This window comes from Mustela putorius, unplaced genomic scaffold (assembly GCF_011764305.1).
Source record: "Mustela putorius furo isolate JIRA1106 unplaced genomic scaffold, ASM1176430v1.1 tig00003993_pilon_pilon_pilon, whole genome shotgun sequence".
In the NCBI taxonomy this organism is placed as follows: domain Eukaryota; kingdom Metazoa; phylum Chordata; class Mammalia; order Carnivora; family Mustelidae; genus Mustela; species Mustela putorius.
In genome coordinates, this window is record NW_025422132.1 from 1,511,209 (window position 1) to 1,523,434 (window position 12,226).

At 39.7% G+C, this 12,226-nt stretch overlaps 1 pseudogene; it reads left to right on the top strand.

The window, feature by feature from the left end:
• Positions 1-1,009: 1,009 nt before the first annotated feature.
• LOC101680484 lies at positions 1,010-3,383 on the top strand (annotated as a pseudogene).
• The last annotated feature ends 8,843 nt before the right edge of the window (positions 3,384-12,226 follow it).

The following is a 12,226-nucleotide window of genomic DNA, read 5'->3' on the forward strand; positions in this document are numbered from 1 at the left end:
CACTGGAGCTCAGCAAGATAGAAACTACATTAACTCAAGAGTCAAACATTTGTCTTGTTCTCACTAACCCAATTGTGTCATCAATTTTCTGTTGTACTGGGCTTGCTTCAACTGTAAAAGCCAGCGTTCCCTCAGTTTCATGTCAAGCCACTTGAAATACACCTTGTATTTCGATGGACATGAATGACTTGAACGTCTAGAATCTTAAGATGAGCCTAACAGAACTCAGTCTCTAACTTTGGCCATCATTACAGCACATAGCCACTATGTGCTATTTTTGCCTTGCAAGTAACCCCTTTCTTTCCTCTGTTAAAAGTAACCATAATTCCTCTAGGGGACATATCCCATACAGTTTGGTTAGAGCTGCTACTTCTATCCACACTTGGAAAATCAGCTATGTCATGACTGTTCACAGTGATTTAAGGATGGGCAAGTGACTCAAGCTGGACCTAAGCGAGCCTTTCCTGGAGCTTTCATGTTAAAGTCATTAAATAAAAGATTTTGTTCTATCCACTAATGAAGAAAAGGTGGCACGAAGTGAATCTTGGGCTGTAGACAGAGGTTTTGCACTCAGACAAAGATAGCCTATTGCACAGGTAGAAAGAGATTTGGTACCTTAATGACATTGTTTTGAGCCCTTGCCTTCAGTTACATCTGGAATCAGCATCACTGATCAACTCTTCAGTTATGTGAGGCCAATAAAATATCATTTTTAAGCCAAACTGAACAGTTTCTGTCTTTTGCAACTAACAATCCTAACCACTGTATACTGTATAAGGTGATAATAAAGATATAGACGAAGTGTCACTGGAATACAAATGAGAAGGTAACTGAGCTTGAAGGGGCCAGGGAGGGCTGCTCAGAGGATGTAGCGGATAAACTCAATCTTTTAAAAAAATGAGTTTTCAAAGACAGGAAGTCGGTTGAACAGATCAAGCAGATCAAACAATGTGCTTAAAAACCTGGGATCATGAGAGAGCACAGCACATGAGATTCTAGAATCCAGAACATGTGGCAGGTAGGTGCAGACTGCGGGTTGTACTCAGGAAGCAGAAGCCGAGATGGAGTTTTGCACACCAAATATTTAGTAGGCATCAATGTATGTAGATGAAAGGAGTCAAACTTAGGATTGCATAGAGGAGAACGGATGGACCTCAAAGCTTTGGCCAGCTCCATGGACAGCTTGGGGTTGAAAAGATAAGGCTTTTAAACCCCCTGCAATCAGTTATTGGAGGAGGGCCCTATGGAAAGTTACATCTCCAGGCAAGAGTGCTCTCTGCAGCTGGGGTAGATCCTGAGGCAGCTAACACCTCCCTCAACAAGGTGCTCAACAGACCCTTGTACGATTGGGTGTCTAGGTAATACATTTCTGTGTCTTTCAAAGGAGCAGAGGAATGAATTTTTTAAAAAATAAAGAGAAAACATTTCTCTTCATATGGAACCTCAGATGTTATGCTATGAATTTTGGTCTTTACCCTGTAGGCATCAGAAATCTACTGAAAGGGTTCAGTTGGGAAGTGCAAAGATTCTATGTTCTTTTTAGAGAAGGACTTCTGAAATTTATTCATTTAGTCATCTTCCATAGCCAGGCATTATTCTACATAGTCGAGATGTACTGCTGAAAACAAACAAACAAAAATCTTCATTCTCATCAAGTTCATACATTAGAAAAAGCAAATGGGCAATAAATAATAAACATGATATATCAGTAAATCATGGACTATGTTAGGACACTTAGTGCATGGAAAAAACAGAGTAAGGAAAGAGGGATGAGAAGTGCTGGGGAGAGAGTTTCAGATTAGGATTTAAAATAGGTTGATATATACAGAAGTGGTGAGCCATAGACATCTATGGGAGCAAGCCAGGCAGGAAAGGACAGCCAGTAAAAGAGTCCTCAAGCAAATGCTCATCCAGAAGGACTAAAGAGAAAGGTCAGAAGTCATCTCCAGAAAAGGTGAAAGTGAGTGGAACAGACCAGCGCTTCTCCTATTTTTTCCCACTTTTTATACTCCTCTCCTCCCAGAATGAGTCTTTGCTTGCTTAGAGCAAGCTAACCCCCATTAAAAATGAGTGAACTAGGGAAGCCTGGGTGGCTCAGTTGGTTAATGAGCTGCCTTCGGCTCAGGTCATGATCCCAGCGTCCTGGGATCGATTCCCACATCGGGCTCCTTGCTCGTCAGGGAGCCTGCTTCTCCCTCTGCCTCTGCCTGCCATTCTGTCTGCCTGTGCTTGCGCTCCCCCCCCCCGATAAATAAATAAAATCTTTAAAAAAAAAAAATGAGTGAACTAAAGAAATGTAGCGTTACTGGCACGTAGCTAACATTGTCTTCTTCACGTGGTGCCTACAGCCACTTCTCTTCCGGCACAATGGCAACTCGTTAAAGGAAAAACTGACTGCACCAGTTGCAGAAGAACAGACAACCATCCCAGACAACAAGGTCACTGTAGTGGGTGCTGGGCAAGCTGGTATGGCAAGTGCCATCAGCATTCTGGGAAAGCTTCTGGCTGATGAACTTACCCTTGTGGATGCCTTGGAAGATAAACTCAAAGGAGAAATGAGGGGATATGCAACATGGGAGCGCTTGTTTCTTCAGACACCTAAAACTGTAGCAGATGAAGATTATTCTATGACTGCCAACTCTAAGATTGTGGCAATGACTGTAGGAATCCAGCAGCAGGAAGGAGAGAATCGGCTCAATCTGGTGCAGAGGAATGTTAATGTCTTCAAATTCATTATTCCTCAGATAGTCAAGTACAGTACTGGTTGTTATCATAATTGTCATTTCCAACCTAGTGGATATTCTCATGTGTTACCTGGAAACTAAGTGGACTTAGTGACTGGAAGCCCTGTGTGACTGGAAGTGAGTATAGCCTGGGTTCTGCTAGATTTCACTATTTTATGGCTGAAAAAAATTGGCTTTCTTCCTCGCAGTTGCCATGGTTGGATTTGGGGAGAATATGGCAACTCAAGGGTGGCTGTGTCGAGTGGAATGAATGTGGCAGGTGTTTCTCTCCAGGAATTGAACCTAGAAATGGGAACAGATAATGACAGTGAAAACTGGAAGTAAATGCATAAAATGATGGTTAAAAGTGCATACAATATCATCAAGCTAAAAGGATATGCCACCTGGGCTACTGGATTAAGTGTGGCTGATCTCATTAAAGCCATGCTAAAATATCTACCCAGGATTCATCCAGTGTCAACGATGGTAAAGGGAATCCATGGCATAGAGAAAGAAGCCTTCCTGAGCCTTCCATGAATCCTGGATGCTCAAGGATTAACCAGTGCTCTCAGCCAGAAGCTAAAGGATGCTGAGTTTCCTCAGCTCAAGAAAAGTGCAGATACCTTATGGAACATACAGAAAGACCTAAAAGACCTGTGACTTCTGGCTTCTGGGCTATAATATTTAAAAACTACAATGTGATTAACGGTGAGCCTTTAGTTTTTCATCCGTATACATGGATCAGTTTGCTTTTATCTTCCTAAGTATATGAATCTGAGCTCACAGAATCAAAGCCCATACTTGGTTTAATGCTTGCCATATGAGCCCTCGAACAAATGAAGTTAACTATCATAGTGTGCTTCTAAAAAAAAAAAAAAGAAAGAAAGAAAAAATGTAGTATTATTGCCAGGACACAGCATGTATGAATGTTCTCGCTGTCATTAGATTCATCATCATGAATTTAAAGGATAACCATTCCGGAGGGCTGTGTGTTTTTCCCACCCATATCCGGCTATGTGGGTCAAAGCACAGAGTAAGCAGAGGTTCTATTTCACCCATGCTGCAGTTCACCAAATGAGAACAACAAACCTGAGAGGAGCAAAAGAATTAAAACACGAGTCAAGGAAGGGATTATAATGCCTAGCCCTGGAATGCAGAGTGGATGAGCTAGAAGAAAGAATGTCAAGGAGATGAAAGGTAATGGAAAGGTGTTTAAATCGATGAAGTGCTGGTGAATGAAAGGATATTTACGGTTTTGTTTCTAGAAGGGTTGAGAGAAAAGTAGAAGCTGGTCATCTGAGGACAGAATACATGAAAATGAATGTAAGGCAAGTTTACAGAACTGATAATATCAAGATATGGAGAGTGACCACAGGGCTAAGTAGCCGAGGCAGGGGCAGGGACAGGTCAAGGGCCAAGGCTCAAGGGTGAAGGGTCTCTCTGATGTCAACCCAGAGAGCAGAAGGAGAGGAGACCTCATTACTTCAGGATGAAGGTGGAAGTCCAGGCTCCCCATATTGTTTCTACTTGCCCAAGGGTTGGGACTTGTTAGTGTCCTGTGACGACGAGAGTTCTGCTCCCTGCTAAGCTTTTTAGGACACCACCCCCATTGCAGGAGGAGATCAGCCTTTTCGGACACCACTCCCATATTTCTGCGACTTTCCTTACAGCCTGGTGAATGTGGAAGTCTAAATTCCCCACTTGGCCTTTGACGATCTGGGTGGAGGTAAGATCTGTGATCTAGGTTAGAATAGAGTGGTTATAGACTAAAAATATTCTGTCTTGCAAGGCTGCCAATTTTCTGGCTCTTTAGTTAGTGATAGAAGGCTTTGTTTGGTGTTTTATAGTTGTTTTGCCTTTTTTCTTCTCGGAAAGGGGTTATGATGCTTGTGGTCACTGAGAGAGTTCAGAGTTTTTAATGACCAAACTGGATGATACCAAGAGTTTCTTTAGAATCTAAAGGGAGAAAAGTAAGGGTAGATGTGGCCCTCTGAGAATTAGAGATATCTGCAATAACGATCAGTTCCTATTGTCAAGATTTGGTCAAAACTCACCCTCAGACATCAGTACTGGGGCAAACTATGTGCCAGAATAAGCAGGCTGAAAATGAAACATGTGGCATCCTGGCCTCCCGTAAGATATTTGGGAAAGACTTCCATCAGTGTGATTGGAGAAGTACTTCCTACAAAATAGTGGATGCAACTATTTTTTGAAATTTTCTGGAACTCTGTGAAGCTCACCAGTGTCCAGGTCCATTAAACTCCAACGGAATGGGGGAAAGGATAGGGCAGACCAACAACTCCAGGGTTTGCTTTCAGAGCAGCCTGTAACAGAGCTAAAATGGCAGCAACGTCTAGAAGTTAAAGTAGGATGGTTGAATTTAAGCCATAAATCTGTTACGCAGACTAACAATCTGGTTACGTTAAAGTATTCATGGCCTAACAGCAATTGTTTTCATTCAAAAGAAGATATAATGTGGAATTAATTATATGCTAATCACTTAAGTACAACAAATCATTTCCCTCAGAATGGACACTTCACTCACATTAAGGCAGACAACTGATTTTTCCCAGATCCATACCACTTTCTCCTTGCAGTACACACCACTGTCTATTAACCAGTTGAGACCTTCTACCCTTACCATCATATGTCACCGGATGTGAGCTGTCCCAGGAAGAATGTGAATCTGCCCATGCAACTCTCTCAGGTAAAGTAATCCCCCAAAGAGCTGACAGCTGGGTCAGTAAGTCTTTCCCTGAATGGGATCTGCAAAGTATATCTATCTCCATGTTCACCAGAAACAGGGTATTGATAAAGGCTGATTGAATGAATGAAACTAGTAAAGCATCAAATAATTCCATGACAGGACAAGCAAAATAACTGGCTTTGTTTCAGCTCTTGTTGAATTTTCAGGAAGAAGTTACTATGATTCTGTAAAACAGACATTTTCCTCAGTTGGATTATTTTATCTTCCATTAGCCAATTAACAAAGTTTAGTGCGCACTTTGGTAGTATGTGAAGGAAGACCTATAGGAAACACAAAGAGAAATAGAGAGTGGGTTCCTTCATTCAACCATATTAAAAATCTTATTTTCTAGACTATATCCAGCCTGTATAAACATATCATAGAATATGAGAATTTGACAGTCCAAAAATCTTAGAACAGAGATATCACCAAATTGAAGTAGGATACCTTGATCTTACTACTAAGGGAATGGAGTCCAGAAATACAAAGTAACATATAAAAAACCATGGTTTTGGTTCATCTCTCTCTTTGAGTTGAGTATCAAAAAAGAAACTTATAATTTCTAATTTTATAATGTAAAGTAAAACAGGAAACATATCTAACAGAACATGAAATGATATCCTTATATTATTAAACTGATTTTCATTAGTCAAACAGATTGGAATTCAGATCCCTTCATTCCCCATAGTTATATATTTTTATCTTCATGTAACTTTATTCCCCACTGTTACATAGTGACTTTGAAGTATTAATGTTGATTTTTTTTTGTTCAATTGTCTCTGTACATTTCAGTTAATGCACATTGCTATGTAAAAATCTTTAGTCACTATGATTTATGTGAACAGGACAGCAATTCACTTATCCAGAGACTTCTTGGTGAAGACAAAGAAAATAAAAATAACAAAACAGCATCTGGAGAACTGGATTCTTGCTCCCAAATCTTTCAGGAGCTGGTTACCCTGAACAAGATCCATCATTTTTTCAATTTCCTGTTTGGCTAAAGGAACATTAAAACTCCTATGAAGCCCCACTTTATTTCTGCTTTTGTTGTCTGTGCTTTTGGTGTCAGATGCAAGAAAACATTGCCAAGGCCAGTATCAAGAAAATTTTTCCCTGTTTTTTTCTAGGAATTTTACAGTTCAGGTCTTATGATTAACTCTTTAATCAGCTTTGTTTGGGTTTGGGGTTTGTTTTTTATTATGTTCAGTTAGCTATTGTATAGTACATCATTAGTTTTTGATGTAGGGTGATTCAATGATTCATTAGTTACATATAACACCCGGTGCTCCTCACAACATGTAATCCATTTTGAGTTGATTTTTGTGTTGTGTAAGATAAGGGTCCAATTTCATTAGTTTGCATGTAAATACCCAGTTTTCCTAACATCATTTGTTGGAGAGACTATCCTTGCCAAAGACCAGTTTGCTATACACACGTGGATTTGTTTGGGAACACTCTGTTCTGTTCCATCAGTCTGTACATCTTTTTACCAGTACCATACTGTTTTGATTACTATAGTTTTAACATATACTTTGAAATTGGGAAATATAGGGGTGCCTGGGTGGCTCAGTGGGTTAAAGCCTCTGCCATCGGCTCAGGTCATGATCCCAGGGTCCTGGGATCGAGCCCTGCATCGGGCTTTCTGCTCCTCAGGAAGCCTGCTTCCTCCTCTCTCTATGCCTGCCTCTTTGCTTACTTGTGATCTCTGTATGTCAAATAAATAAATAAAAATCTTTAAAATTAAAAAAAAAGAAAAAAAAAAGAAATTAGGAAATATGCCCAGTTTCTTTGTATACCAATTATACCTCAAAAAAAAACTGTTAAAAAGGTTGATATCCAGGATCTATGATGAGCTCCTCAAACTCAGCACACACAAAACAGGCAATCATATCAAAAAATGGGAAGAGGATATGAACAGACACTTCTCCAATCAAGACATACAAATGGCTATCAGACACACGAAAAAATGTTCATCATCACTAGCCCTCAGGGAGATTCTAATTAAAACCACATTGAGATATCACCTTACACCAGTTAGAAAGGCCAAAATTAACAAGACAGGAAACAGCATGTGTTGGAGAGGATGTGGAGAAAGGGGAACCCTCTTCCACTGTTGGTGGGAATGCAAGTTGGTGCAGCCTCTTTGGAGAGCAGGGTGGAGATTCCTCAAGAAATTAAAAATAGAGCTTCCCTATGACCCTGCAATTGCACTCCTGGGTATTTACCCCAAAGATACAGATGTCAGAAGGGCCATCTGTACCCCAATGCTTATAGCAGCAATGGCCACAGTCGCCAAACTATGGAAAGAACCAAGATGTCCTTCAATGGACGAATGGATAAGGAAAATGTGGTTCATATACACTATGGAGTATTATGCCTCCATCAGAAAGGATGAATACCCAACTTTTGTAGCAACATGGACGGGACTGGAAGAGATTATGCTGAGTGAAATAAGTCAAGCAGAGAGAGTCAATTATCATATGGTTTCACTTATTTGTGGAGCATAACAAATAACATGGAGGACAAGGGGTGTTAGAGAAGAGAAGGGATTTGGGGGAAATTGGAAGGGGAGGTGAATCATGAGAGACTATGGACTCAGAAAAATAATCTGAGGGGTTTGAAGTGGCGGGGGGATGGGAGGTTGGGGTACCAGGTGGTGGGTATTATAGAGGGCACGGATTGCATGGAGCACTGGGTGTGGTGAAAAAATAATGAATACTGTTATGCTGAGAATAAATTAATTAATTTAAAAAACTGTTAAAAACTCCTATGAAGTGTGACCTTTTTAAACTCTAAGAGATATTTGAAGGGCTCATTTACAACATGGTTTATACTTATTCTGTGTGCTTCTATAGGAAAGAGACCAGATCAAAGTTACAGGAAGGCTGGTGTCAGCTCACTAAGGAAGAATTTTCTAATATATAAAATTGTCCATTTAATCTGTTTGCCTGAGACAGAATTGCCTCCCTATTGCTTCAAGATTCAATGGGCTGAATATATGCTACGTTTTTGAGAATGTTCTTGTATATACAGGAATGCTAAATTAGAGAGCCTCAAACTTTATTTGTAAATCTAAGTATACGCAGTTCTTTGGAAAGTAAATAGACTCTTTTCTGTAGAACAACTTACACTGCCTACTCCTTAGCTAGTAAATGCTTTCCAAGTTATTTATTCAATGTTGGAGTCTATCATCTTTGTTATTATCTATAATAGGATACTCTCTCCTAGTAAGTCAATTTGGGGAACTTCTAAGCCTCTGAAGGACTCCCATAGTATGGGGCAGATATTAGCAGAGAAACACCAAGTTTTATTCAAATAATGATGAGGGTCTAGGGACCTCTAGCCTTTTCCTTATTATTGTCTCCTCCCTTGTCAAATGTGATAGTACATTCTCTGCTGATTATGTAAGATTTTGGCAGAGTGAAGTAAATATTTTATAAGTATAAAATGCTTTATGAATATAAAATTATTATTCCTCAACATTTAATGATATCCAAGCAAGTGTCATCTTTGACACCAGAGACTTCAGTCTGGCAAACATGAGAAAACCGATTCATCAATGGAGCTCTTTGACTTCTATACCAAGAGCTCCCATCTGAGAAAGTCTTAGCAAAAATAATTTTAAAGGGCCAGGAATTGAGTGATATTTCATTAAACATTCTTTAAAGAAAGCCACATAAATTAAAATTAGGTACAAACTACTTAAATGCATTCAACATAGAATGGTAGAGACAAAGATTCTATCATATTATACATAGCAATCAGTTTCATTTAACTCATTCAGCCCAGCCATCTGTTTTATTTACATGCTGGCAAATTACCAAACTATGGTTTTCACTTTTTTAGTCTATTATTCATGTAAAATTCTGTTCTGGTTAGCACGAACGATTGGGATGGGGGAATGGGGCTTACACTTAATACACCAGATGCTCTGTATCTTATTTCCTCTTAGGAAGATGAGGAAGAAGAGCACAGGTACCAACAAAACAGTGCTTCAAGGACGACTTCTTCAAAAAATAAGAGTGAAAGACACACCAGTCATACTTAGTTAGACGTTGAGTGTACTTTGATTTAAAGTGCACCATAAATTATGGGTAACTCTGTACTCATTTTATCAGATTTCTAAGATTAATTCTGTCACCTTCAGTAAGAAAGAACTCTTTAGACAATAATAATTAGACCCTCACTCTTCTGACTGGACCCTGGGGAAAAAAATAAGAGAAGGATGAATAAACACTGGAGTCTTCTTATGGATAAAAAGGATGGGGGAACAATTGCAGTGCTAAGGAAGCAAGAAGACACGAGAAGAAGAATGGTCTTCATACAGGCAGGCAGTGGAGATTTTGCTTGTTAAAATGTTTTATCCACCATGACCAGGTGGGATTCATCCCTGGGCTACAAGGATGGTTCAACATTCGCAAATCAATCAATGTGATACAACAAATTAATATGAGAAGAGAGAAGAACCACATGGTCCTCTCAATTGATGCAGAAAAACATTTGACAAAATCCAGCATCCGTTCCTGATTAAAATGCTTCAAAGTATAGGGATAGAGGGAACACTCCTGAACTTCATCAAAACTATCTATGAAAGACCCACAGCAAATATCCAATGGGAAAAAGCTTGCAGCCTTCCCGTGGAGATCAGGAACAAGACAAGGTGCCCACTTTCACCACTTTTGTTCAACATAGTATATAGTATTAGAAGTCCTAGCAACAGCAATCAGACAACAAAGAGAAATAAAAGGTATCCAAATTGGCAATGAAGAAGTCAAACTCTCTGTATTCGCAGATGACATGATTCTTTACATGGAAAACCCAAAAGACTCCACTTCCAAACTACTAGAACTCATACAGCAATTCAGCAGCGTGGCAGGATACAAAGTCAAGGTGCAGAAATTGGTGGCTTTCTTATATACTAACAATGAAAATACAGAAAGGGAAATTAGAAAATCGATTCCATTTACTATAGCACCAAGAACCATAAGATACCTGGGAATAAACCTAACCAAAGAGGTAAAGGATCTGTACTTGAGGAACTACAGAACATTCATGAAAGAAATTGAAGAAGACACAAAAAGATGGAAGACCATTCCATGCTCTTGGATCAGAAGAATAAACATTGTTAAAATGTCTATACTGCCTAGAGCAATCTATACTTTTAATGCCATTCCGATCAAAATTCCACCAGTATTCTTCAAAGAGCTGGAGCAAATAATCCAGAAATTTTTATGGAATCAGAAGAGACCCCGAATCACTAAGGAAATGTTGGAAAACAAAAATAAAACTGGGGGCATCACGTTACCTGATTTCAAGCTTTATTACAAAGCTATGATCACCAAGACAGCATGGTACTGGCATAAAAAACAGACACATAGACCAGTGGAACAGAGTAGAGAGCCCAGATATGGACCCTCAACTCTATGGTCATTTAATCTTCGACAAAACAGGAAAAAATATACAGTGGAAAAAAGACAGTTTCTTCAATAAATGGTGCTGGGAAAACTGGACAGCTATATGCAGAAGAATGAAACTCGACCATTCTCTTACACCGTACACAAAGATAAACTCAAAATGGATAAAAGACCTCAACGTGAGACAGGAATCCATCAGAATCCTAGAGGAGAACATAGGCAGTAACCTCTTCAATATCAGCCACAGCAACTTCTTTCAAGATACATCTCCAAAGACAAAGGAAACTAAGGTGAAAATAAACTTTTGGGACTTCATCAAAATCAAAAGCTCTGCACAGCAAAGGAAACAGCCAAGAAAAATAAGAGGCAACCCACGGAGTGGGAGAAGATATTTGCAAATGACAGTACAGACAAAAGGTTGATATCCAGGATCTATGATGAACTCCTCAAACTCAGCACACACAAAACAGGCAATCATATCAAAAAATGGGAAGAGGATATGAACAGACACTTCTCCAATCAAGACATACAAATGGCTATCAGACACACGAAAAAATGTTCATCATCACTAGCCCTCAGGGAGATTCTAATTAAAACCACATTGAGATATCACCTTAAACCAGTTAGAATGGCCAAAATTAACAAGACAGGAAACAACATGTGTTGGAGGGGATATGGAGAAAGGGGAATCCTCTTCCACTGTTGGTGGGAATGCAAGTTGGTGCAGCCTCTTTGGAGAGCAGGGTGGAGATTCCTCAAGAAATTAAAAATAGAGCTTCCCTATGACCCTGCAATTGCACTCCTGGGTATTTACCCCAAAGATACAGATGTCAGAAGGGCCATCTGTACCCCAATGCTTATAGCAGCAATGGCCACAGTCGCCAAACTATGGAAAGAACCAAGATGTCCTTCAATGGACGAATGGATAAGGAAAATGTGGTTCATATACACTATGGAGTATTATGCCTCCATCAGAAAGGATGAATACCCAACTTTTGTAGCAACATGGACGGGACTGGAAGAGATTATGCTGAGTGAAATAAGTCAAGCAGAGAGAGTCAATTATCATATGGTTTCACTTATTTGTGGAGCATAACAAATAGCATGGAAGACATGGGGAATTAGAGAGGAGAAGGGAGTTGGGGGAAATTGGAAGGGGAGGTGAATCATGAGAGACTATGGACTCAGAAAAACAATCTGAGGGGTTTGAAGTGGCGGGGGGGGGAGGTTGGGGTACCAGGTGGTGGGTATTATAGAGGGCATGGATTGCATGGAGCACTGGGTGTGGTGAAAAAATAATGAATACTGTTATGCTGAAAATAAATAAAAAAATAAAATAAAAT